This window comes from Pinus tabuliformis, chromosome J (genome assembly GCF_031772625.1).
Source record: "Pinus tabuliformis cultivar Carrire ecotype Pingquan chromosome J, CPIR1, whole genome shotgun sequence".
Taxonomy (NCBI): Eukaryota; Viridiplantae; Streptophyta; class Pinopsida; order Pinales; family Pinaceae; genus Pinus; species Pinus tabuliformis.
In genome coordinates this window covers 853,822,363-853,846,268 of record NC_142295.1, presented here as the reverse complement: position 1 = coordinate 853,846,268, position 23,906 = coordinate 853,822,363, and the positions used below count along the sequence as shown (strand labels likewise).

The following is a 23,906-nucleotide window of genomic DNA, read 5'->3' as shown; positions in this document are numbered from 1 at the left end:
TAAGAAGGACAATAAATTATCACCAAAGTATTATGGTCCATACAAGGTGTTGCAAAAGATTGGTACTATGGCATACAAATTGGAGCTTCCTGTAGCTTCTCGATTGCACCCAGTTTTCCATGTTTCATGTTTAAAGAAGGTTATAGGCAACAAGCTCCCAGTTCAAACAATATTGCCAGAACTTGACGAGGAAGGAAAAATTATATTGGAATTGGAAGCAGTCACAGAAACAAGAAATCGACAGCTACGAAATCGATCAATTTCAGAGTATCTTATCAAGTGGAAGAACTTATCCGCTGAAGATTCCACATGGGAGGATGAGAATTTTATGCAAAAGTATCCAGAACTACTCAAGCGTTGAGGAAAACACTTTTTTGAATGAGAGGGGCATGTTGGGTCCCTATAATACTAGTGATTACCCCATTACTATTGTAGTTATACCCCTTATTTATATTGTTGTGCCCCTATTACCCCCATGTTGTTATTTCTGTGTCCCATAGAATCCCTCTATTGTTATTTTTGTGGCTTTATATTATTATTGTTAGGTCGGCTGGATTATATTGTGACTCCTTAGACTCCTATATATAGAAAGGAGGTTTTGTCATTTGGATCATCCAAGAATTGTCCATTTATGTAATGTAAAGGAGGTTGCCCCCTCGAAGAGGCTGAATTCTAAGGAGTTGATCTATCTTTTCTTGAGATGGTTTCATAACACATACCTTCGAGCAGTTGAATCCGTCTTGAAAACAATTAAGACACCAAGAAGTTCTTTAAACTACCGGTTTTTTTATCAGTGGAGTCACCATGAAATTTCTGAACCTTTGGATTCTTCGACACTCGAGTCGTCAGGTGAAATATGCACAACCTTTATTGTGTCTAAACATTGTTCACCATGAGCAATCAGATCTGATCCTTGTCGTTCTTTCCTAGGGAAGATATGATCTTGCGTTCCCCGGCAGCGACGCCAAAAATGTTAGTCCTTATAGTCTCCTAGGCTGAAAAGGAAATCGAGAAGGGTAACCTCAAAACACTTCAGCTCAGTAGCTAGCCCTACTGAGCATGAGAGGGATCTCTCTAAGTCTCTTATCAATGATATGACTTTAAATAAAATGAATTTTAGGCTATATATGTGTATTTGTTTGTTTGTTTGTGAAAATTTGGTTTTTAAGGTTTGCTGAACTTAGGGTTTGGAGCCACAAATAGGTCTAGGCTGTAGGAGTGCAGGAGCAAATATGAGAAGGATCTAGCTATCAGAAGCCATGGTGTATTTTGAATATTGTCAGTGTAGTGTAGAGGATATAGTATGGAAGAAACTAATGAGCATAAATAAACATGATTTCATTAGCTTAGGGAGACATACACATAACTATGAAAACCAAATAACAGAGCTTGAAAAACAAGAATTATGTGTATTTTACTGTAAGGAATCCATAGAAAGAAGAGATATATTGTAGATAAATATGTTTATACCATTATAAAACAAAAATAATGAAGTACAAGCACCATGAACTCACTGGGCTAGGGTTCCTTGAAAATAGCTGCAACATGTCTCTGTATTAGATGAAAAGATGAATACATGCAAGCTTCCTTCACAAAAAGTTCAACCCTCTTCTACTGAGGAGAAATGATGCATATAGACTCTCCTAGACCACTTTCCCACCTTCAGGAGTCTAATTCCTTGGTGGAGGAACTGACTCTAAGATTCTCTCAACCAACGGGTGAGAGTGAGAAGGTGAAACTCAAAAACTTCATCGAGAGTTTGTTTAGGAGTTTGGTTCTTTTATGGGGCCTCATAAACATCAAAAACAACCTATGATGTACATTTATTCATTCCTACATCATCTATCCTCGAAACTAGTGCCATTACATAGAGAATATTGACTTTGACTAAGTCCAACTAGAAACTAGAAATTTGCACAGTGATTTACAATTTGAAACACATAAAAGAACAAAAGCACAGCGCTGAATTTGATTTGATTGTGAGGTACCTTTCAGGGGTCGAAACGAAAAAATGAGAGAAAGGTCAACTAGACCTTCAAGTATAGTTTCCACTACAGTTTGAATTTCTGAATTTTGACCATGCGAAGGCCTTCAAAACTCCATTCTGCCAAGGTCGCTCCAGAAGCGCAGTGCCTGTCAAAAAATGGTCTAGAATGCCAGTTTTTTGCATTTCTGTCCAAAACTGGGCCACCTCTGCAAAATCTGACAAAATTGGTTTTTAGAGGATGGTATGAGATTTCAAAAAATGTAGACCTTTCCTCAAATGGATACCTGAGGAAAAATCGCAATGCCAAGGCGCTGCACTTCTGGATCAGCTGAATTTATGAATTTAGACCAAAATTTCTCAAAAAACTCAAAATGCTTAGAATTTGCTCAAAATTGGAGGGAAGGTGTAAAAACATGTTTGTTATAGTTTCATTGATGCTTCAGAAAGCATCTCTAATTTCCCCTCATCCTTTGGCTCTTTTTTGGCCTCCTTGAGCTTATTTTCAAGTTGCTTTACTTTGACATTGGTGATCATGTTTTGAGCTTGGTAGATGTGTTTGAGCAAATGATTATCCTTGATTGCCTTCTCAAGGAGCTTCTCCAAGTGTTCATTTACCCTATTTATCCAATATTCCTTATCTTTATGAACCTCTAGGGTAATCCTGTCTTCTAGGTCAAGGTCCTCATTCAACAGAGTTTGTTCTTGCTCTTCTTGCAAAGCTTTCTTGAGGCCTCTTGTTCTTGGTCTTTTCCTTTTTCCTCTTCCCTTTGATGCTTCTGGCTTGCTTGATTCCATGATTTCCTCACCTTTGCCAACATGCTACAATATTTTGGCCTTTTCCTTTTCTAGGATCAACTCCTTTGCTTTGAGCTAACTGTGTTCCTATTTAAGGAATGATATAATATATTTTGCTCTTTCCAAATTGATTGCTAGCACCTTGATTTGATAGTCATTCTCTCTAATTGTCTGTTGCATGATTGAAGTATGATCTTTCGACTCTAAATCAATAAGCTCAAACTCATGCTCAAATGTGTCTTTATCCTTTGCTGTCGATCCCTGTTTTGTTGACAAAGAAGGCTTGGCCCCTTTCTCACCATGAGAAGCAAACACAAGTCCTTTTCATCTCTGGTATGCTTTGGTCACCTCAGGTCTAGGTGCCTTGGGAACCTCATCTGATTTTTTTGATAACCCTACTTCCATAGGCTTTGCTGATGTGTCTTGGTGATGGCTTGGTGAAGCAAGCTCATTTCATTTTAGAAACCCTAGATGATAGGAAAGGGGAATAAATAGTGAGGGATGAGTGAAAAATGAAATGATGGGTAGGTGGAGTTGATAAAATGGTAAATGAGGTTTGAAAGAGGTGGATATGGATTATGGAAAACTTATGAAAATGAGTGGAAGAGAAATGAAGGAACAATGTGCTTGTAAAAGGGGAAGAACAGAGCTTTTAGGAAAAGTGCCCAAAACCCTTAGGAATGAACTAGGGTTTCAATCTTAGTGAGGTAAATTTTTGTTATGAGGTTGATTGAGTGGTTTACATGGCATATCAAACATGTATAATGGTGTAGGGTAAGATTTTACATGTTAAAAATCAAGAAAGGAAAATGGAGATCATCAACCCTATCATTTTTTCATGAGAAATTCACTGAAAAACCCTAATTGAAGAAAGCTTTGACATGAATTGATTTTGCAAATTAAATAGGTAATTAAGGTGGTGTACTTACTTGTAGCTCAACTTAGGATTGCAATAAAACAAGTGAGAAAGCTTAAAAATTGATTTTGGGTGAGTTTCAGGCAATTTTAGCTACTCTGGCCCAAGTGCAGCACAGTGTTCCCGAGCACAATGCAATCATCCTGAGCGCAACATCGGTTTTCCAAACAGCTATTAAAGGCCTTAATCTACTCCGAATTCAGAGCTTGATAGCTCGTTGGAAATATTTTTAAGTCTTCTATATGATGGACTCCTCAAGAATGAAATTTGGACACTTCATCAAGGAGAAAAATTGATTTTCCCAAGGTCGCTCCAAAACCCAGGGTGTCTCTAATAAAAGAGCAACACCAACTTGCAGAGCACGTTTCGATGCCATACACTAATCCAAATAATGATATGAAGGTACCATTGGAAAGCTTAGTATGTCTGGTACACAATAGAATCCTTAAGCACTTCCAACAACTGCTCCAAACTCCTAAAAATTTGTCTTCAATTCAAGCTGTCCAGAAGTGCAACAATTCTCCTGTAGCAAGTGTATTTTGGGAATTTATTTCAAATGATAACACCTGTGCATAAAATGAAGGAGGTTTTTGTTCCTTGGACTATAATGTACAAAACAATGTTTCACTTTTGTAAAATTCTTCTCCATTTGGTCAAAAATATATTTTGAAGCAAACATGTCCCTATGAGGAATGATGAGGCAAGGTAGTGTACTGCAACATTGTCTTATTGGAAATAAAACATTACCTTTACCTTTATTTTTCTTTCCCTAAGCTGCTAACTCCCTTTACCCACCTAATCACATGATGGACATGTTTTTTTTTTTTACATATGGTATCATGACGACACATGGAGTGAAACCCTAGACCATGACCTGAAATGAGTAATTTAACCATTTCATGACCCAAGACACTTAAATGAAGATATGATACCTCGAAGAAGACAATGACCATGATGAGTGATGAAGACCATGAGTAAGTGAAGGGAGCAATAGTGACCTGGACACAACAACCAATGACCAAATTTTTATTTGAAGATTCACTTAAATGATAAAAATTTGACTTGACACCCTAACAAGCATAGTAAAAGCACTTTTGATCCAGGTGACAGGCTAACAAGACTGACAGTGCAGATGGTAGATTTCGTATAAACGGCTCTACACGTAGCGAGCTCTGGTTCAAACATAGAAGACGCGATTGAGAAAAATATTCCAGCCACACGGTCGGGTAGAAAATTGAGCTCTGCGAAACCTGATGATTTCCACCATCTGTGAACAATGTAATATATAGTATCATAGCTTTCAGTACGTAAGATAGACATCACATGAATGAAACACTGAATTAAAAAGAAATATAAGGCTTAAATGATTGAAACATCGAATTAAACCTTCGAAGCTCGTGTAACTCCTTTTGGTGTATAGACTACACATTATTGAAGTCCAGTTTTGCCAGTTCCAAGTATTTGCGGTTGTTAATATGTGGCATCCTGCTCCAGTCAATTATGCATTAAAATACAAATTGTTTGTGATTTAGCATACTAAAACCAATATTGGGTTCAACGGTATTATATTGGAAACAAATATTACAATCTTACATATGCATCATTTTCCCAAGCCAAACATCGTTTGACCCGTAATGTTCAATGTAGTTTCTGACCTCCAGCCTTGGCAGTCTCCTAAGCCATGGATATTTGAGGGCGTACTCCACCTGCAAATAAAATTAAACGTATATATTCTCATTGATGTGAAGTTTAGGTGGCAGCAAGACTGAGATGTTAAAAGAGACGGCAATACTATTATATACCTCTCCCCGAATGTTCTCTTTTAGACCCCATTTGTCCAATGGATTCACATTTTCCAAAGCGTTCCACAGATACCTTTCGGTACAGAGTTTTGCTTCTTCCATGACCGTTTCTCCGGGAAATGCAACGTGTGAGCAACGATTGAGGTTTAACATGTCTATTACTCCTCTCTCCCTTTGACCCGGGAAGCGATAGAACTCACCATTCTCATCTCTAAAAGTTTTTAAGATGTCTGCCAAGAATGATGGTTGCAGAATATTCAACAGCGTGAAAGAATTGAAAGACTTGGCTGTTGGCACAATTGCCAACTAGATATATCTCTCTAGATAAACATTTTCTTTTACCTGAGGATACATTGTATCCATGCAGCCTCAAGATTCGAAGTCCCGTGGCCATAACATCAATATAAGCAACAGGATTCTCTCTCGCCCATCCAATGCCTCGTTCGTCCCAATGGCTGCACATGAATTTCAAAATTTATTAAATTTGAGCATTAATGAGCTGATCAAGAAGTGAATCGTGTAGAATGCTTAAAGACAAGATACCTGTAAACATAATCCAATGCGTCCTTGATTTCCTTTTTGAAATGGCGATCGATCCCTAACCGTTCGACAATATCAACGGCCCACAGACGTTCAAATAGATCAAGCGGATACTGATACGGCACTACAGTAGCAAATTCTCCGTTGTTAGTCTTCACTTTAATTTAATCTTTAAACAAAATAAAAACAGCCTTTCATGAAATCAAATTGTCACGTTGATACCATGGTTTCCGAATTTGATTAAAACGAAGTTCAAGAATTCCAAGCACTTGGTGTTCCCTGTACACATGAATACAGCTGCTGTAGATGCCGGCGAGCTGAGGAATGATCCATCCTTGGATTGAAGTTTGATGATTTTGTGACAGTCTATTATTTCTTGCAGGCCTTCCAAATAATACAAGAATGTTGTTGGAACAGTATAGAGAGTATCAGTGGGAATCCTGATCGAAACACCACCACGACGGTCAAGTAATTAATAATGACATAAAGAAATGACAATTTTATCAAGGACAGGAGCATTCTGAGCAGAGTATAACGAACATTTTAAGGAGGAAACTGCTGATTCATGTTGGGAGAAAAAATCATAAAGGGCTTTTAATATATCTTCTTCAATACATTCTTCATCCCCATACGAATTTTGAAGAAATTTAATGAAATTTTCCGAAATCTTATAACAACTACTCATCATTGATAAGGAAAAATTGCAGCTTTGATAATTATGAAAGAAAACTGAACGAAAATCCTTTAGAGAATATAAACTAGTAGATGGTAGACTCTCATACCATTTCCTCACCATTTCCTCCAAGGTAGCCATGAAAATCTTCATCAGACAATCTTCAGGAAACTTTGCCTTTAATCTGTGAATATGAAAATGAAATTTGACCAAATTCAAACTAGCCTCTTCTCCTTCCCGACCTTTAAACTTTGGCAGCCTTGTTTTCCAATCTATAAAAGGAATTCAATTCAGAAAACCAGTAATATGAGCTTGATTCATAGGAGCATACCTTCAAGCAGTGGAATCCATCTTGAAAATAATTAAGACACCAAGAAGTTCTTCAAACTACCGGTTTTTTTATCAGTGGAGTCGCCATGAAATTTCTGAGCCTTTGGATTCTTCGACATTGGAGACATTGGAGTCTCCCGATGAAAGATGCACAATCTTTCTTGGGTCTGAGATCTGATACTTGTCGTTCTTTCCTAGGGAAGATATGATCTTTCATTCCCTAGTAGCTCCCACGGAAGATATGATCTTTCGTTCCCTAGTAGCGGCGCCAAAAATGTTAGTCCTTACAATTTCCTAGGCTGAAAGTCGTTCTAACCCAAGGAAGATATGATCTTTCGTTCCCCAGTAGCGGCGCCAAAAATGTTAGTCCTTACAATTTCCTAGGCTGAAAAGGAAATCAAGAAGGGTAACCTCAAACCACTTCAGCTCAGTAGCTAGCCCTACTGAGCATGAGAGGGATCTCTCTAAGTCTCTTATCAGTGATATGACTTTAAATCAAATTAATTTTAGGCTAGATATGTGTATTTGTTTGTTTGTTTGTGAAAATTTGGTTTGTAGGGTTTGCTAAACTTAGGGTTTGGAGCCACAAATAGGTCTAGGCAGTGTAGGAGAAAATATGAGAAGAAGCTAGATATAAGAAGCCATGGTGTATTCTGAATATTGTGAGTGAAGTATAGAGGATATAGTGTGGAAGAAACTAATGATCATAAATAAACATGATTTCATTAGCTTAGGGAGACATACACATAACCATGAAAACCAAATAACAGAGCTTGAAAAACAAGAATTTTGTGTATTTTACTATAAGGCATCCATAGAAAGAAGAGATATAATGTAGATAAATATTATTTGACCATTAGAAAACAAAAAGAATGAATTACAAGCACCATGAACTCACTGGGCTAGAGTTCCTTGAAAATAGCTGCAACTTGTCTCTGTATTAGCTGAAAAGATGATTACATGCAAGCTTCCTTCACAAAAAGTTCAACCCTCTTTTCCTGAGGATAAATGATACATATAGACTCTCCTAGACCACTTTCCCACCTTCAAGAGTCGAATTCCTTGGTGGAGGAACTGACTCCAAGATTCTCTCAACCAACAGGTGAGAGTGAGAAGGTGAAACTCAAACACTTCATGGAGAGTTTGTTTACGAGTTTGATTCCTTTATGAGGCCTCATAAACATCGAAAACAACCTATGATGAAAATTTATTCATGCCTACATCACCTAGCCTCAAAACTAGTTCCATTACATAGAGAATCTTGACTTTGACCAACTCAAACTAGAAACTAGAAATTTACACAGTGTAATTTACAATTTGAAACATAGAAAAGTGTAGAAACACAACGCCAAATTTGAGCTGACTTTGAGGTTCCTTCTAGGGATCAAAATTCAAAACTAAGAAAATGGTCAACTAGCCCTTCAAGTCTAGTTTCCATAACAGTTTCAATGTCGGAATTTGGACCATGGGAAGGCCTTCAAAACTCCATTCTCTCAAGGTCGCTCCAGAAGGGCAGCACCTGTCAAAAAATGGTCCAGAATGCTAGTTTTTTGCTAGATTTTTCCCTTTTTCTCCAAAACTGAGCCACCTCTACAAAATATGAGAAAATAGGTTTCAAGAGGACGGAAAGAGCTTTCCAAAAATGTAGACCTTTCCTCAAATGGAGGCCTGAGGAAAAAGCACAGCGCCAAGGCTCTGCGCTTCTGGAGCAGCAGAATTTCTGAATTTAGACCAAAGTTTCTCAAAAAACTCAAAATGCTCAAAATTTGCTCAAAATTGGAGGGAAGGAGTAAAAGCATGTTTTTTTATAGCTTCATTGATGCTTCAGAAAACATCTCTAAGTTCCCCTCATCCTTTGGGTCTTTTTTGGCCTCCTTGAGCTTATTTTCAAGTTGCTTTACTTTGACATTGGCAATCATGTTTTGAGCTTGGTAGTGGTGCGCCATGTGTCTGAGCAAATGATTATCCCAGTTTTCCTTCTCAATGATCTTATCCAAGTGTTCATTTACCCTATTTAGCCAATATTCCTTATCTTTATGAACCTCTAGGGTAATCCTGTCTTCTAGGTCAAGGTCCTCATTCAACAGAATTTGTTCTTGCTCTTCTTGCAAAGCTTTCTTGAGGCCTCTTGTTCTTGGTCTTTTCCTTTTTCCTCTTCCCTTTGATGCTTCTGGCTTGCTTGATTCCATGATCTCCTTACCTTGGCCAACTTGCTACAATATTTTGGCCTTTTCCTTTTCTAGGATCAACTCCTTTGCTTTGAGCTGACTGTTTTCCTATTCAAGGAATGATATAATATATTTTGCTCTTTCCAAATTGATTGCTAGCTCCTTGATTTGATAGTCATTCTCTCTGATTGTCTGTTGCATGATTGAAGTATGATCTTTCGCCTCTAAATCAATAAGCTCAAACTCATGCTCAAATGCGTCTTTATCCTTTGTTGTCGATCCCTGTTTTGTTGATGAAGAAGGCTTGTCCCCTTTCTCACCATGAGAAGCGAACACAAGTCCTTTTCATCTCTGGTATGTTTTGGTCACCTCAGTTCTAGGTGGCTTGGGAACCTCCTCTGATTTGTTTGATAACCCTACTTCCATAGGCTGTGCTGATGTGTCTTGGTGATGGCTTGGTGAAGCAATCTCATTTCATTTTTGAAACCCTAGATGATAGGAAAGGGCAAAAAATACTGAGGGATGAGTGAAAAATGAAATGATGGGTAGGTGGAGTTGATGAAATGGTAAAGGAGGTTTGGAAGAGGTGGATATGGATTATGGAAAACTTATGAAAATGAGTGGAAGCGAAATGAAGGAACAATGTGCTTGTAACAGGGAAAAATAGAGCTTTTAGGGAAAGTGCCCAAAACCCCTAGGAATGAACTAGGGTTTCAATCTTAGTGAGGTAAATTTATGTTTTGAGGTTGATTGAGTGGTTTACATGGCATATCAAACATGTATAAAGGTGTAGGGTAAGATTTTACATGTTAAAAATCAAGAAAGGAAATGGCCATCATCAACTTATCATTTTTGCATGAGAAATTCACTGAAAAACCCTAATTGAAGAAATCTTTGGCATGAATTGATTTTGCAAATTAAAAAGGTAAGTAAGGTGGTGTACTTACTTGTAGATTAGCTTAGGATTGTAATAAAACAAGTGAGCAAACTTAAAAATTGAGTTTGGGTGAGTTTCAGGAAATTTTAGCTACTCTGGCCCAAGCGCAGTGTAGTGTTCCTGAGCGCAGTGCCCAAGCACAGTGCAGTGTTCCTGAGCGCATTGTAGTGCTAGGCCTCCAAGCGCAGCACAGTCTTCCTGAGCGCAATGCTGGTTTTCCAAACCTCATTTGGAGGCCTTAAACTGCTCCGAATTGAGATCTTGATAGCGCGTTCAAAAGCTCTTGAAGTCTGCTATACGATAGACTCCTCAAGAATTCAATTTGGACACTCCATCATGGAGAAAAATTGATGTTCCCAAGGTCACTCCAAAACCTAGGGTGTCTCTGACAAAAGAGTAGCTCCAACTTTCAGAGCACGTTTTGATGCCCTACACTAATCCAAATAAATATCTGAAGGTACCATTGGAAAGCTCAGGATATCTGCTACACAATAGAGTCCTTAAGCACTGCCAACACCTGCTCCAAACCCCTGAAAATCTGTCTTGAAGTCATGCTTTCCAGAAGTGCAACAACTCTCCCTTAGCAAGTGTATTTTTGGAATTGCTTTCAAATGATAACACCTTTGCATATAATGAAGGAGGTTTTTGTTCCTTAGACTATAATGGACAAAATATTATTTCACTTTTGTAAAATTCTTCTCCATTTGGTCAAAAATATATTTTGAAGCAAACATGTCCCTATGAGGAATGATGAGGCGAGGTAGTGTACTACAACATTATCTTATTGGAAATAAAACATTACTTTTACCTTTATTTTTCTTTCCCTAAGCTGCTAAATCCCTTTACCCACTGAATCACATGATGGACATGTTTTTGTTTTGACATATGGTATCATGATGACACATGGAGTGAAACCCTAGACCATGACCTAAAATGAGGAATTTAACCATTTCATGACCCAAGACACTTAAATGAAGATATGATACCTCGAAGAAGACAATGACCATGATGAGTGATGAAGACCATGAGTAAGTGAAGGGAGCAGTAGTGACCTAGACACAACAACCAATGACAAAAATTTATTTGAAGATTCACTTAAATGACAAAAATTTGACTTGACACCCTAACAAGCATAGTAAAAGCACATTTGATCCATGTGACAAGCTAGCAAGACTGACACTAACATTGGCTCCAACTGGGGATGACAACTCCTTGGAGGTGTCAAGAACACCGTAAACCAAGTAGCCTTGTCCATTGGGCAATGGAGTCAGAATGAAAATACTAAACTCAAACTAAAAACTGACTAACTTGACTATAAAAAACATATTGAATGAACTTACTTATGGCAACAAACCATCGAGATCTTAGGGCCTTCACCTCGGGCTTCAAATCCTAATGATAACCGCCCTCCTACTGAAGATGTATATACAATCATGTGTAATGATCCCTCCAGTGTAACCAATCCATCAAATGTCTACTTACTTGAATTCTGATTGTACTTTCCTTGAGTAGGTAGAACAAAAAAAAGCGAGGCAACTCCAAGTTTCCACTGAATATGTACTCATGTTCCATAAATACAAGAAAATTCATCTTCCCAGATGGCTGCAACAAATCAATGTAAGGATCCTTAAAAATCTAAAATGTTACCTTGTTTTGAAATCCAACAAAAATACAAGTACTCCTTTCATTTTGATCTGAAAGAATACTTGGTTGTTGATCCATAGGAAGGCATAGGGAAATATGACTTTCTGCCACCTGAGTGTTGGTTGTAAATTTCTCAAGCATGAGCAACTCTAATTCTATCTCTGGCATATTGTCTATCTCAAAGTCATACTCTTCCATTTCATACTCTAAATCATCCTTGAACAAAACACATTCTTCAAGATTATTAAACAGGTCAGCCCTATCAATTTCATGAAAGAAAACAATCTTTGTTAGTTGATCTCCTTGCAGGAAATCTACATCACAAATTGGCTTACTCACAACAAATTCATGTATAGTTTCATTAGTCTCATGATTGTCATCATTTAAACCCAGATTTTCATTTTCAATAATGGAATAAATTTCACTCACACAATCTTGACTGTGTGAGAACTGCAAATCTGTCTTAACTTGGTCTGTAACATGTTTTTTCAAAAGCTAATCAATTTCATCTTCAGACAGAGGAGACAACTGAGTTTTATAGAAAGCAACTTTGGCTTGGTGATTTTCATTTTCAAGATCAGGAGTAGGCCTTTCTCTATTTTGATCCCAGTCTGTTTCATTCAAGGAGGAAACTGATGATTCTTATTGGGAGGAAAAATCATAAAGGGCTTCTAATATATCTTCTTCCATACATTCTTCATCCCCATACAAGTTTTCAAGAAATTTAATGAAATTTACAGAAATCTCACAACAACTATCCATCATTGATAAGGAAAAATTGCAACTTTGATAATGTTGAAAGAAAACTGAATGAAAATCCTTTAGAGAATATAAACTAGCAGATGGTAGACTCTCATACCATTTCCTCGCCATTTCCTCTAAGGTAGCCATGAAAATCTTCATCAGACAATCTTCAGGAAACTTAGCCTTTAATATGTGAATATGAAAATGAAATTTGACCAAATGCAAACTAACATCTTCTCCATCCTGACCTTTAAACTTTAGCAACCCTGTTTGCCAATCTATACAAGGAGTTCGATTTGGAAAAACAAGAATATGAGCTCGATTCATAGGAGCATACTGTTGGGTCCCCATAATACTAGTGATTACCCCATTACTATTGTAGTTATACCCCTTATTTATATTGTTGTGCCCCTATTACCCCCATGTTGTTATTTCTGTGCCCCATAGAATCCCTCTATTGTTATTTTTGTGGCTTTACATTATTATTGTTAGGTCAGCTAGATTATATTGTGACTCCTGAGACTCCTATATATAGAAAGGAGGTTTTGTCATTTGGATCATCCGAGAATTGTTCATTTATGTAATGTAAAGGAGGTTTCCCCTTCGAAGAGGCTGAATTCTAAGGCGTTGATATATCTTTTCTATCTTTTCTTGAGCTGGTTTCATAACATTTGGTATCAGAGCTTTGGATTCTAGGGTTTCACTGCTCCAAACAAGTCATCGTGGAATTTTCGCTATAACTTTTTTTTCGTGACATTTAAGAAGTCGCAAAAAAAGCCCATTTGAGAAGAAATCACGTTGAACCTTGGATCCGAATTTCAGAAGCTTTCGTGTAATATTTGTGGAGATATGATCTGAGGAAGTTGGTCTTTCTGCAGACTCCTGAGTTACATTCAAAACAGTTGACCTGGGGAAAATCGTCATAACTTTCTCTCTGGGGATTGGATTGAAATTTCCTAAGAAGGTATAGAAAGAGGACGGACTGTGGTTTCTTGTATGTGTGTTTCAGATCCAAAGGTTGAAACAGTGACTCGTGGCACGTCGTACAAGTTCGCTCTACTGAACTAGTCTAAAAGCAAGTCACTGTGGGAGATTTCACATAACTCTTCCTTGGAGAATCCAATTTGGGTCAGACTTGTGGCATTGGAAAGAGGACACAGAAGGCTACTACAGATCGCAATTTCAGAATTGGATGATCCGAAATTACAGAGATACATAAAATTCAATATCAAGCTTCTATAAAGTGAAAAAAGGTGTGTAGTTTTTTTTTAAATTTTTGTGTAAGCTTGGTTTAACGGAATTCAAAGGGCATAGTAAAGCATTATTATCGTTAACTGATTCCCCGAGGAAATAAAATGCAAACACCTAGTAAGGAACCTGAAAGCTCTAGCATGACTCATGAAGAAGAGGAAGAAATGCTACATGATATATCAAAATTACAAGAACAAGTGCAACAAATGTCACGCTCACAAAAGCTAACAGAAGCTAAGATAAATGGCGTGGAATCTAAGATAAATGGCGTGGAATCTAAGATAAATGGCATGGAAGCTAAGATGGATGATTCAAAGACAGATTTGAAGAGAGACATGGCAGATTTGAAGATAGATTTGAAGACAGACATGGAAGAATTGAAGAAGTTGCTACAAGAAAGGGTCACTAATGGTGAAAGGGTAGTAAAGGAAACTCATGATGAGAACAAAAGAAATGTTAATCATGATTCCATAGACTCTAATGTTGGATTGAAGACCCACCATATTCCAAAAATCGATATGAGGAACTTTGATGGCAAGGATCCCGCCACATGGATATTACAGATGGAGCAGTTCTTCGATCTCAATAATGTGCAAAACACACAAAAGGTACGTATGACAACTGTATATTTGGAACCAAATCAGTTTGTATGGTATCAATGGCTTTGCTCTCGTAAACAATTTATCACTTGGGCAATTTTTACGGAAAAATTGATAGCACATTATGAAGATACAAAAAGCAACACTTTTTTTAGCCAATTGATAAGTCTCAAACAAAAGGGTTCAGTAATGGAGCACATTGAGGAGTTCCAAAAATTGAACATAAGGGTAAAAGATATTCCAAAGGAGCATAGGATTGATGTGTTCATAGGGTCTTTAAAGGATAATATCCAACATGATGTTCGCCTTTGGGAACCTGATTCATTAGAGAAGGCATTCAAGTTAGCAAGAAAAATGGAAAGCAAAATTATGGCAACCAGGAAGCATACCACTCAAAACTATAAAGACGGAAGTGTTGTTGCCCCTAGTCTTCCACAACCTATAAGGTTGACACCACAACAATTGGAAGAAAAAAGAGCAAAAGGGCTTTGTTACAATTGTGATAGCAAATACACTAAAGGTCATAAGTGTGCTGAGAAGAAATTATTCTACATAGATTGTGAAGAGGAAGAAGAAAAGGAGCAAGAAAGGTCAAAAGAAGAAGATATACTCCAGGAACAAAGCCTAGATGAAGAACAAATAAATCCGACCATATCTTGTAATGCATTGGTGGGAATTACCACTCCTCAAACCATCAAGATAGAAGGACAAATCAAGAAGAAAAATGTAATAGTGTTGATTGATTCAGGAAGCACCCACAATTTTATTCATTGTAGGGTAGCAAAAGAATTGAATTGCTTCCTATATCCAGCACCAGAGTGTCAAGTGATGATTGCAAATGGAGGAACAATAAATTGCTCTGGAAGGTGCCATAATATCAAGCTATCCATGGGAGAATATGTATTGACTAGCCCAATGCTTTCCATTCCAATGGGAGGTGTTGATGTTGTACTAGGAGTCCAATGGCTACAATCCTTGGGCATAATAGCTTTTAATTTTCAAGAACTTTTCATCAAATTTTCTACGGAAGGAAAGGAAGTTGAATTAAGGGGTATTGCAGGAAAACCAGGAAAGATAATCAGCTCTAATGGTATGACAAAGCTTCTAAAAAAGGAGCAAAGAGGTGTAATTGCACAATTATGTTCGCTAGATGTTTCCACATTGGAATCATCTATTTCTCCAGATCTCCAAAAAGTCTTGGACAATCATTCCAAGGTATTTGAGAATCCCAAAGGTCTCCCACCTATGCGTGATCATGATCATGCTATTCATCTGATTCCAGGAAGTGTTCCTCCAAACATCAGGCCGTACAGATATCCCTATGTCCAAAAAAGTGAAATTGAACGTATGGTTGCAGAAATGCTAGAGGCTGGTATAATTCAATCAAGTCAAAGTTCTTTCTCTACTCCAGTAGTATTGGTGCACAAGAAGGATGGATCATGGCGCATGTGTCCGGATTATAGGGAGCTCAACAAGCTCACTATTAAAGATAAGTTCCCCATTCCTGTCATTGATGAATTACTGGATGAATTGCATGGATCAATTTACTTCACCAAGTTGGATCTTTGTTCGAGATATCATCAAATCAGAATGAAGATTGAAGACATTAAAACGACATTTAGAACTCATGAGGGTCATTATGAATTTTTGGTCATGCCTTTTGGCCTTACTAATGCACCTTCAACATTTCAAGGTTTGATGAATTCAATTTTCAAACTATTCCTTAGAAAATTTGTGTTAGTATTTTTTGATGATATACTAATCTACAGCAAGTCTTGGAAGGATCATGTTGAACATGTTGACAGGGTGCTACAACTATTGGAGGAGAAACAATTATATGCAAAAAGATCCAAATGTTTCTTTGGAGTCCAGGAGGTGGAATATTGTTAGGATATTCCGACACATAGGATATAGTTAAGTTCAACTTGGTCTAGTATAGAGTTAGGTTAGAGTTAGGTAAAGTGTGTTTCTTTACCGTTGTACATTTTGTAACTTACAATCCGACGGTCACGATATGTAGTGATCCGACGGTTCACTCTCACCTCGGTATTACCGACACTTGATCCGTGGCTTGACACCCGATTGGTCCATGAGTTCTATTTAAAGCGCATGGAGGGTCATTGTTCGGGTAATCCGTGCATGAGAGAAGCTTATGTAAATTTTCATTCTTTGATTAATAAATTGCCTGTAGTACCCACGTTGGGACAGGCCGTGGACTATTTCCCTCCTTGCACTTTGAGGGTTTTAACCACGTCAAAAATACTGGTGTATTGATTTGAGATCTGGTTGTGAGCGGTGTCCTTTTGGTGTTCTTTCTGAGGAACTTACCCTGTAAATTCCTACATGGTATCAGAGCTATTTGAGGGCCGCGTCCGTTGGTGATCCAAATTTGAAGCCGGTAGAACTGCATGCGGCTGTCGTTTCCTAGATCTGCTGTTTTTGACTGCTTTCGGGCTGAGAGGACTGCTCTGTTGCGTTCGGAGCATCTGTTCCAGTGAGGAACCCCTTTCGTTTCACGCGAAAAGGTTTTCGGTAGCCCTAGCTGCGTCATTTTTCAGATCGGGAAGTATACAGTGTTTTTTTTTGCAGTTTACTGTTATTTTCTCTCTGCTTATTTCGGTCTCAGTTTATTTAGCCTTTTTTTTAACCAGATCTATACCTTTCATTTCTGCGTATGCTCTTTGCCCTGCGACTCTGTGCGATCTGGGCAAATCAGAAACAGAAAGGAAGGATTTTTCTCATGCGTATGCTCTTTTCCCTGCACCTTAGTGTGATCTCGGAAAATCAGAAACATTGAGAAAAATATTTAGTTTTTCGGCTAAAGCTAACTTTGAGATTTTTTTTTTTAAATTTCTAGTTTTTTGGCTAAAGCTAACTTCGAGCCGCAAGGTTCATTTTTCTTTGCATATTCGTGTTGGGTTTTGTGTTTTGTGTTTTGTAGGGAAAAAGAGCTTTCTCAAGGCAAGCACGCAAACCAAGGACCCCCCCCCTCTCTCTCTCTCTCTCAAATTTTTTGTATAGATCAATTGGTTCAAAGCTATTTTAAGAGAGTAGAGGTCTTGGGTTCAAGTCTCCATTTTGTGGGGGCAGATTTTTTTCATTCCCGCACATTCGCGCACTTTTCCGGCAACGTCAACAATTTTTTTTCAAAAAGCCATAACTTCTTCATCCGGAAGCCTTTTTCAGAGCCGTTTTTTTTTAAACCGCCTATTTTTTCGAGATCTATCCATTGGAACACTTACTTTCAGCATCTTCAGCTTCAGTTTTTTTTTTAAAAATGGAAAGTCCATGCCAAGTCATTCTTGACAGCACTAACTACTTCCAATGGGTAGCCTACATGGAAGATTTACTTAGAAGTAAAGGTCTCTTCAGAATAGCCACAGACCAAGAGAAGAAACCAAAAGATGAAGACAAGGCTGCAAAATGGGAAAATAGACAAGATCAAGCACGTGGTTTGATAGGGATGTCTATTTCTCCTGATCTTAGATTCCACATTGCAGAACTTGAGACTCCTCATGAAGCATTAGAAAAACTCGCTAAAGTTTTTGGGATTAAAAATGAAATTAGAGCCCATCAACTTGAAAATGAGCTGCTTACTTTGGATCCTAATAATTTTTCTTGCATTGAAGATTTCTTGTCCAAATTCAAGACCCTTAGATATCTCTTGGAAGGTGTTAAAGTTAAGAAAGAAGATGGTAACCTTATTTATTCCATCCTTACTAAGTTGGAACCAGCCTACTCTGTATTTGTTTCCACTTTCCATTCTACAAGGGAAGCTTTCATTTGTCAAGGAAAAGACTACAAGGCCCCTTCCTTTGACTCCTTTTGTGATTCCTTAATAAGAGAACAAGAAAAACTCTTACACCTTGGTCTTCTTAATCTTGGAAACTCTTCCACGAAAGCGTTAGCCGCCCAGCAGCAACCAAATTCAAAGAATCCTAAGAAGTCATATCCTCAAAAGAATGGTCCTAAACCATCTCAGCCTCAAAATGAAAGATCATTTCAGCAAAATGATAAGACCAATAAAAACAAATGGAAGAAGACTGATAGACATTGTAACTTTTGTAATCGAGATGGCCACTTAGAATCTAAATGCTTTAAGAAGATGGAAGCCTTGGAAGCCGCAATGAAGAAACATAACATCCATGTGGAGCCTACTTCAACTTCAACTTCCGGAATGGCACTTTCTGCATGTCATTGTCAATCATCTCAGTCTGGTTATGCATTAAATGTATCTTCTTCTTCTTCTCATTCTCATGAGTGGCTCATTGATTCTGGAGCCTCTTGTCACATGGCCAAAAACCAAGCCATGTTTTCTTCTTTAAATGATTGTAACACCAAAAATATATATGTTGGTGATGATAGATCTCTTAATGTTGTAGGGACTGGAACTGTTCATCTAGACAATGGTCAGTTTAATGATGTATTATGTGTTCCAACCTTATCCTGCAACCTTCTATCTGTCTATCAGATAACTCATTCAGGTGAAGGTAAAATTGTTGAATTTTCACCTCATGATGTTGTAATCAAGGATCTAAAAGATCCTAAACAGATTCTAGCTACTGGTCTTGCTGATGATTCCAAAAGGTTGTATAAGTTTCACAACTTTGGGTCATCAAATCTTCCCTCAGTATTTGTTGCTCATAATGATGAAGTGAGCAAACTTTGGCATGAGCGATTTGGTCACTTAAACTATCGCTCCCTTCAGCATCTATGTAAAGAAAATATGGTGACAGGTCTTCCTATGGTATCTTGCAGAGATGGTGTTTGTTCCGGATGTGTACTCGGAAAACATCATCGGGACAGTTTTGACAAACGTGCCTCTTGGCACGCCTCAGCCCCTTTACAGCTTGTGCACAGTGATTTATGTGGTCCTCTTCCTGTTGCTTCATTCTCTGGCTGCAAGTACTTCTTAACTTTCATTGATGATTTCTCCAGACGCACTTGGGTATACTTCTTAAAACTCAAGAGCGAAGTATTTAACACCTTTTTGGCCTTCAAAGCCTTTGTTGAAAAACAATCTGGACATCAAATTCTTAAGCTAAGAACTGATAATGGTGGAGAATATGTTAAAAACACATTCATCAACTTTTGCACCGAAAATGGAATTCAAATGCAACATACTGTTCCATACACTCCACAACAAAATGGTGTAGCTGAAAGGAAAAATCGCACCTTAAAGGAAATGGCTAATTGTATGCTGCAATCTAAAGGACTCAGTCTTAGTTTTTGGGCCGAAGCAATTAATTGTGCAAATTATATAATCAATCGCACTCCTACTAAGGTTCTAGAGAATATCACTCCAGAAGAAGCTTGGAGTTCCATTAAACCAGATGTAAGTCACTTTCGTGTGTTTGGAAGTGAAGCATGGGCCCATATTCCAGATGAAAAGCATAAAGCTTTAGAACCTAAGAGTGAGAAATGTACTTTTGTTGGATATTCTGAAGATGTAAAAGGTTATAGACTTATTCCATTTAAGTCCAAAAATGTTATCATTAGAAGAGATGTAAAATTTGATGAAAATAAATCGGCCTGCGAGCCTAGTCCGGCGGATGTGCCACCTCTTCCTATCTCTTCTACTTTTGAAAACATTTCTTCTTCAGATGATGAAAGCGAGGATGATAATCCTCCCCCACCTTCTCAGGATCCTCAACTTCCAAGATGGGTCCGTGCTACTCGGGATGCAGCAGGTGATCTTGCCGGTGATCCTACAGATCAGCGACGTACACGTTCTCAGTTTGAAAGAGCCTCTTCTTTACTGGCTCAAGCTCCAGTAAATCATGATCCTGACACTTTTGCAGAAGCTTCAGGCCATCCACATTTGGAAGCAGCTATGAATGAAGAATATCATTCATTGATGACAAATGATACATGGGATCTTGTTCCTCTACCAAAGGGACGCAAACTTGTTAGATGTAAATGGGTTTACAGAACCAAGTATGGACCAGATGGGAAAGTTGATAAACATAAAGCTCGTCTCGTTGCTAAGGGCTTTTCACAGGTTGAAGGCATTGACTACACTGAAACCTTCTCCCCTGTTGCCAAAATGAACTCTATCCGCCTTGTTCTTTCCCTTGCTGCCTCTTTAAAATGGGAAGTCCATCAGATGGATGTTAAATCTGCCTTCTTGCATGGGGACTTGCAGGAAGAAATCTATATGGAACAACCCATTGGCTTCATACAAACAGACTCCAGCCTTGTTTTTCGACTTAAGAAATCCCTTTATGGCCTCAAGCAAGCTCCTCGGGCTTGGTATGCCAAAATGGATAGCTTTCTTTTAGAATCTGGCTTTTCTAGGTGTCATTCTGACAATACTGTCTACACCAAGAAAGTGGGCAACTCTCTTATCATCCTTGTTCTTTATGTTGATGATCTTATTCTTACTGGTAGTGATCCCAACCTTATAAACCATGTGAAGTCCAGCCTTAAAAAGAAATTTTAAATGACAGACTTAGGACACTTACACTATTTTCTCGGTCTTCAAGTCTTGCAATCCCAGGAGGGTATTTTCCTTTCCCAGTCCAAGTATGCTTGTGATATTCTTCGTCATTTTCACATGGAAGACTGTAAGCCAGCCCCTTCTCCCTTTCAGTCTGGAGTCAAACTTTCAGTCTCTTGTACTTCTCCTGAAGTTGATGCTACCTTATACCGTCAACTTGTTGGAAAACTCTTGTATTTAACCCATACTCGTCCTGATCTTTCCTTTGCTGTTGGCCTTGTTGCTCGTTTTATGCAAAACCCCCGTGAAAGTCATTGGAAAGCAGCTAAAAGAATACTTCGTTATGTTCGAGGTACAGTACAGTTTGGGATTCATTACAGTGCCAAAGCAGCTCCTCTGTTAGTTGGTTTCACTGATTCTGATTGGGCTGGTGACCCTGATGATCGGAAGTCTACTGCCGGTTATGTCTTCACTCTTGGTTCAGGACCTATTACATGGGCTTGTAAGAAACAGGCTGCCATTTCTCTTTCGTCAGCAGAAGCAGAGTATCGTGGTGTTGTGGAAGCTAGTAAGGAAGCCTTGTGGCTTCGTCAGATCCTATCAGAGTTTGGCTTTGAGCAGCAGCATCCAACCACACTTTGGTGTGATAATCAAAGTGCCATTCAGCTATGCAAAGATCCAGTCCAGCATCAGCGCAGCAAACACATTGAACTACACATGCACTTCATCAGAAAGCTCATTCATGACCATGTTCTTGAAGTGCAATATTGTCCAACAGATGATCAGGTTGCAGACATCTTCACAAAGGCTCTCACAGAGGCGAAGTTCACTAAACTTCGATATATGCTTGGAGTTCAGGAAGTTGTCACTAAGGGGGGATAGGCTCTAGTGCCTCCTTCCTTCTCCTATTGTGTCATATTTGTAAATCCTTCAATCCTATCCCAAGTTGTTCTTAAGGGGGGATGTTAGGATATTCCGACACATAGGATATAGTTAAGTTCAACTTGGTCTAGTATAGAGTTAGGTTAGAGTTAGGTAAAGTGTGTTTCTTTACCGTTGTACATTTTGTAACTTACAATCCGATGGTCACGATATGTAGTGATCCGACGGTTCACTCTCACCTCGGTATTACCGACACTTGATCCGTGGCTTGACACCCGATTGGTCCATGAGTTCTATTTAAAGCGCATGGAGGGTCATTGTTCGGGTAATCCGTGCATGAGAGAAGCTTATGTAAATTTTCATTCTTTGATTAATAAATTGCCTGTAGTACCCACGTTGGGACAGGCTGTGGACTGTTTCCCTCCTTGCACTTTGAGGGTTTTAACCACGTCAAAAATACTGGTGTATTGATTTGAGATCTGGTTGTGAGCGGTGTCCTTTTGGTGTTCTTTCTGAGGAACTTACCCTGTAAATTCCTACAAATATTTGGGTCATATTGTATCTCATGAAGGAGTTAAGGTAGACCCTAGCAAAATTAAAGCCATTAAGGAATGGAAAATCCCCACATCCATAAAGCATCTGCGAGGATTTCTTGGTTTGACAGGGTATTATCGCAAGTTTGTTAAGAATTATGGGAGAATAGCAGCACCTCTAACAACATTATTGAAGAAAGATGCATTTTCATGGACTCTTGAAGCAACAAAGGCCTTTGAACATCTTAAAGAGGCAATGTGCCAAGCACCAGTCTTAGCTACACCGGACTTCACAAAAACCTTTATTGTGGAATGTGATGCTTCAGGAAATGGAATTGGTGCTGTTCTAATGCAAGATGAAAGACCCATTGCTTTTGAAAGTCGTCCAATCAAGGGAAAGTTTTTAATAAAAGCTATTTATGAGAAGGAAATGTTGGCAATACTCCATGCACTTAAGAAATGGCGACCCTACCTAATGGGAAGACACTTCAAGGTAAAAACGGATCATGATAGCCTTAAATACTTTTTAGAACAAAGATTATCCTCTGAGGAGCAACAAAAGTGGGTCACAAAGATGTTGGGTTATGACTTTGAAATCATCTACAAAAAAGGGAAGCAAAATGTGGTGGCAGATGCACTCTCAAGAAAGGATGAGGATGTGGAAGCATTGTTGTGCACCATTTCTATTATCCAACCAGATTGGATAAACGAAGCAAGGGAGGAATGGAAGAATGATGAAGAAGTGTGGGCACTTATTCGAAAGCTACAACAAGATTCCAGTACGTCTGATACATTTAGCTAGCAAAATGATTCATTATGGTACAAAGATCGCTTATACCTCTGTAAGAATTCCCAGCTAAAACAAAAGATTCTTATGGAATTGCACACTTCTCCCTTAGGAGGGCACTCAGGATTTTTAAAAACTTACCACAGGGTTAAGAAGGAATTTTTTTGGGATGGCCTTAAATCAGATATTCAAAAGTTTGTGGCAGAATGTTTGGTTTTCCAACAAAATAAAGTTGAAACAATTAAGACACCGGGTCTATTACAACCTTTATCCATTCCAAGCCAACGTTGGGAGGAGGTTTCAATGGATTTTATCACATGTTTACCCGAGTCGGAGGGAAAGAGTGTCATCATGGTGGTAGTTGACATACTTACCAAGTATGCACACTTTTGTGCATTATCACATCCATTTAAAGCCAGTACAGTTTCTACTGCATTTATGGAAACAATTCAAAAGCTACATGGAAACCCAAAGATTATTGTAAGTGACAGAGATCCCATTTTCACTGGAAATTTTTGGACAGAATTATTTTTTGTCTTGGTACTTAGTTAGCTCATAGCTCATCTTATCATCCTCAATCTGATGGGAAAACTAAGATAGTAAACAAATGTTTGGAAGGATATCTTCGTTGCTTTGTATCTGATAAACAGACACAATGGGTCAAATGGTTGCCTCTGGCTGAATGGTGGTATAACACTTCCTTCCATACAGCAACAAAAATGACCCCATTTATGGCACTTTATGGGTATCAACCACCATCCATCACATTATATTTAAGAGAAAATTCTAAGGTTCAGGCAGTGGAACATCACATTGAACATCAACAACAAGTCCTCCAACCCTTAAAGGATAACCTCGTGTTGGCACAAAATAGAATGA

At 38.4% G+C, this 23,906-nt stretch overlaps 1 pseudogene across 1 annotated transcript; it reads right to left on the bottom strand.

Annotated features, from left to right (window-relative positions):
- Positions 1-5,119: 5,119 nt before the first annotated feature.
- On the bottom strand, positions 5,120-6,474 carry LOC149229382 (monofunctional pimaradiene synthase pseudogene; annotated as a pseudogene). The gene is made up of 5 exons (XR_016248381.1): positions 6,263-6,474; positions 6,044-6,164; positions 5,501-5,955; positions 5,292-5,404; positions 5,120-5,183 (listed from the first exon to the last, which is right to left on the bottom strand). The product of XR_016248381.1 is annotated as a monofunctional pimaradiene synthase pseudogene (transcript).
- Positions 6,475-23,906: the final 17,432 nt, after the last annotated feature.